This window comes from Lathyrus oleraceus, chromosome 5 (assembly GCF_024323335.1).
Source record: "Lathyrus oleraceus cultivar Zhongwan6 chromosome 5, CAAS_Psat_ZW6_1.0, whole genome shotgun sequence".
NCBI lineage: Eukaryota > Viridiplantae > Streptophyta > Magnoliopsida > Fabales > Fabaceae > Lathyrus > Lathyrus oleraceus.
Window position 1 is genome coordinate 338,610,551 of NC_066583.1, and position 5,225 is coordinate 338,615,775.

The window sequence follows — 5,225 nt, forward strand, 5'->3', positions numbered from 1 at the left end:
AAGATCTGAAGAAAGAAGATACAACCAAACCAGGAATATGAACAAATGTCTTACCTGTTGGAAATCATGCCACCCTCGGGAGAGCACTGAGATATTCTTGAGTATTCTTTCAATCTTGTGAATGTTCACTTTGTTTAAAACAAAAATTTTGAAAAATTTGATTTGTTTAAAACAATGACATTTTATCAATTTAAAACATGCAAAACATTTGTTGAATTGAAACAAATAAGAGTGCAAATAATTGGATAAAAAGCTCAAATTGATTTGATGGAATGGTAGCCTGCAAATGGCAAGACTCCATAGATCTGTACAAATTTGAAATCAGTGATATATATTGGAAGAGGGCTACATTGAACATAATGATCCTTTCTCTACCAATTTGAATCTCGATGTATCCGAAGCTTCAGTTGACGACGAATCGAGAATCTTCTGACGAAGTGACGACTGATGAACCAGAAAGTCTTGTCAGGATGCAGTCACTTGCCAAATCCCTAATTTTTGCCTAGATTGCCCCAGGGTGAGGTACTCAATCTAGCAGGATGCAAATATTCTCCCTTTTTTTCAAGTCTCTAATTTTTGCCTGGATTACCCTTGCGGGTTTTCCACCGAGACGCTCATTTTTGCCTAAGCCGCCCTTTCGGGTTTTCAACTTAGCGAGCTGTTCTGTTTTTTTTCATTTGTTTTTTCATTTGCATATACTTTTTTTTTTAGGCAAAGTATCTTTTAACTGCATCTGAATTCACAGGACGAGTGAAATCCTCCCCATCCATTGTTGTAAGCATCAAAGCACCGCCTGAAAAGGCTCTCTTAACAACATATGGACCCTCGTAGTTTGGAGTCCACTTGCCCCTGGAATCGGGCGCGAAAGACAAAACTTTCTTGAGCACAAGGTCACCTTCTTGGAACACACGAGGCTTGACCTTCTTATCGAATGCTTTCTTCATTCTCTGCTGATATAACTGACCATGGCACATGGCAGTTAAACGCTTCTCTTCAATCAAATTCAGTTGGTCATAACGACTCTGAATCCATTCAGCATCAGTCAACTAGGGACTTGAGGGTATAATTTTTCTTTTTTCCTCTTGGAGAAATCTCGAAAAAAATTTCCTGGTTTTTTGATTTTTCTTATTTTTTTTTCACCCTCTTTTTTTTTTTTTTTTTTTTTTTTTTTTTTTTTTTTTTTAATCCCCCAGTTTGACTGTTTTGCTGATCCTCATGATACAGCTGAATGAGCTTCTTTTGGTGCTCAAGAAGGTGGGTAATCTCGTCAGGAATCCCCTTCAACATCATCTTCCTCTGCCTTAGATACAAGGACTTCAAGATTAGGAGATGGCGTTGGATCATTATGTTCAATGGGTTTAGAAATCCCTGCATAATGATTCTGGATAATGAAAAGCTTTTGATATTTAAACAAGCAAATCATTTATGCAGATGAAAAAGCTGTTTTCTTGTTTTTCAGGTTTTTTGTGATCACTGATTTCATGCAAAAGCAAAAAGTGAAAACAAAGGAAAAACAAATGTTGAACAATGCATTAATTGAATGAAAACATCATTGTATTAAAATGCTGCCAACAATGTCATCACTTCTCCGTTTGGCATGGGAGAAGGGTTTTAAACAAAATGAACAAATCACGCTGACTTATGAATGACCGTAGGAACATCCACAGCGACCCAATTGTGGCAGACACCACCAGGAATGATGAAATTGTCCAAATCCTCTGCATCTTCTTCTAAGATAGCAGCAGCTTCTTCGGGTTGATTGGCATGGATGAATCCTCCACTTGCGAACAAACCTTGCTCATTGCATGCCCCAGAACCATAGCCAATGCCAGCCCGAGATCGGTTAACCAGGAATAAATCCATCAACAGTGCTTAGTCTGGCAAATTCTCCTCGAGTTCACAATTCTCTTGCTCAGGATAATCCATCAATCTGGCAGAGATGGCTCTGGTATAGTACCGGCGAAGTGCGTCTTCAAAATAAATGAAGGTCGCAGGGTCAGACCACAGGACGGGAGACCGGAACAAAACGCCTGTTTATGCAAATGATGCATGAAGTGTTTATGCATATGCTTGTTTTTTATCAAAGGAACTCGAGGGTTTTATTTGCAAACTTTGAAATATTTAAGCATTTTGATCATACATGAGAATATCTCATCAGATACATCAGGTGAAAAAAAAATTTTCCCGGTTTTTTCATGTTTTGAAAATTTCTGCAAATAAACTCCTTTGAGTTCCTTGAAATTTTCTTTTTATCTGATGATATGGATGCGGATGAATGCGTGAATGCATGAATGCAACAATCACACTCAAGGATCAAGCAAAGCACACCAAACAAGGGTCGTGGGAGAGCTCTATGTATCCCTAATATCAATCATCCATTTTGGTGGATTTAGGTTTTCACCTTATCGACACCCAAGTTCCATTGATATTAACGGTACATGAACCGGTTCGAGCATTCTTAATATCAACCAGCCGCTTTGGTGGATTTTAGGTTTTACACCTGATCCGGGATCCATTGATATTAACAATGTTTGAACGACTCAACCACGAATCATGGGTTTGCTGAGAGTCACGAGCATGGAGTCTCGGTTAAGAACCACCCAAAGGGAGTGTACTAGGGTTTAAACCTGCCAGACATGTTCTATCAGAGGTTCCCATAGTCATCGTTCCATCTTTCGAATATTATCGGAGGAACGAATACTCGTATTCCAAGAATATTCTCAAGAGAAACTCTTATGAGTGTAGTATCGCGTAACAATCGTATCAGAACTGACATCTGAACGACCTCCGCACTACGGTCCTAAAAATAGGCCAAGATGGGTTTGGTAAGCTAAGGTCCTTGGCTTCTGCGGAACATGATTGAAAGAATAATGCCTAACCACAAATAACTTGTGTGACATTATTAGTTCAACATGACCTCCACCAAGTGAATGGACTCGCAAGTCAACTGGCTAAGGAATACTCCACACCAGTCAACAAGACTATGCCATTCTCCTATCCTAGAGTGCACTCGAGTTCGGGTACAGAACTCATCTCACAGATCACCAAAGCAAACAGCAATTGTATATCAAGCAATTCACACATTACAATCAATACAGTTATCCCAAATTGTACAAAAATATGTCATATAACAGATAATAATATAGCACAACAAGGGTGAAAAGTAGGCAATACCACCAAGGATTCTGGTGAGAATTCCCCAGTGGAGTCGCCACTTTTCCTGTAGCGGTGTATTCGTCGCTATATGATCTATCGATTAAATCATAAGCAAGAGATACAATGAAATTTCGAGTCGCCACCGCACTTTTATTTATCCAAAGGACTGGCTAAAAAGCGAACAAAAGCCTAAGAAGTTTTACACGTAGAAAACTAATAAAAAGATCAGAGAGTCTGGGTAAGGGGTAAATTACGCAATGGGAAGGTGTTAGGCACCCACTACGTCCTAGGTACTCCTAGGGAGCCCTTTTCACACTTGTTGTAAAAGATTGTTATTTGTTATGACATAAAGATTGTGCAAACATGATTGGGATGATGAGAAAAGAATATACAATTTTATTGGGTTTGAACGGATGAACCCGCTGCCTACGTACCTTCCATCAAAGGTAAGGATCAAAACGCCGTAGTTCGGCTAAAAGATTTCCAAAAGTTGGTGGATTCAGTTTTAAACAATAGCACTGAGGCTTTTCATTATCAATGGGAGAACACTCGACCAAAACCAACATCCACCATGCGAGGATAGCTTCGACGTACTAGAGGGGTTAGCCCTGTTTTCAGTACGGAAGTCTTACTGTCGACTCACTAAGGATAGGCAAGATTTACATCAACCACAATGATAATTGAAGCCTATGGCTAATGCATGAAAAGATTAACAATGGACAAAGCCAAAACAAGTGAATGAGTGAAGTTAATTGATTGTGATTATGAAAGTAGGGTCAAAGTATGATTAAGATTGATTCAAAAGAAGTATTATGAAATGGAGTTTGAAGAAAGTCAAGGACTTGAGTCCAAGTTTTTAGTTTGAAAACATGAAGATGTTTGCACAATATCTATGTTAAGTTTGAAATCAAAGTGTGAAAAGGTTTAGGACATAATGAGGATGAATGGATGAAGATGGATTGTAAAACTTCTTAGAAGGTTCACTTCTTGAGATCATATAGGAGACGATTCAAGTGTGTCCTTTGGAATAGCAATGGATAATAACAAACAAACAAAGAAAAGAAAAGCGGATATCGGATGCCAATCACTGGTCTTATACCAATCTCCTAAAATAAAACTGGATATCAGATGCCACTCAATGGACTTACACTAATCTCCTAAAACGAAGAAATGAAAGGCGGATACCGGATACCAATAGATGGATTTACACCAGTCTCCTAAAACAGAAATGGATATCAGAGGCCACTCAATGGTCTTACACTAATCTCCTAAAACAAAATGAAACTTGGATACCGGATGCCAATCTGTCTGGACTTATACCAATATCCAACATATGATCATAGGAAAGCAAATGCCAACTTGCAGGGACTTACAATTGCAACCTCACATAAACAAAGAAAAACAAAACATGGAAGTCAGATGCCAATCTGTCTGGGCTTACTCTAACCTCCACAGTATGGTCCTAGGAATACAAATGCCAACTTGCAGGGACTTACAGTTGTATCCTCACATACAAACAGACAAAACAACAGAAGATATGAGTGACCAAGGAGGTCTTACACTCTACCCTTCCATATCATAGGAGCAAATGCCAAAGCGATGGACTTACAATTGTCCTCAATGGGCAAACAACAATGACAATATCACAAAGTCAAATGAAATAATTATGCACTAATGGCAATCAATGATGATGATAAATGCATGAAGCATACAAGCAAACATGTATAGGAAGCAATCAATCAATCAATGAATATCAAACAGCACACTCTATAGCCAAACAAGGGGGCTCACACAAGAGGGTTTGACTATGAAAGTCCACTGTAATAGGTAAATGTCGCTCTTAACCTTGCCATTGAGAGGCTAAGGTGAAGCAGATGAAAGGAGATGAGGGGTGTGCCTCATTGCTTCTATCCCTGATCAGGGAGAGCATTTAAGAAGGTGTGGGAGCTCAGAAAGATGGAGCTCTTTCCACATTATTGACTCGATAGATTTTGGGTTTTTATCTCAATGCTTCAACCATGTAATGGGAGCAAGGAGAAGACTCACTGAATAGTAGGGGATAGGTTACT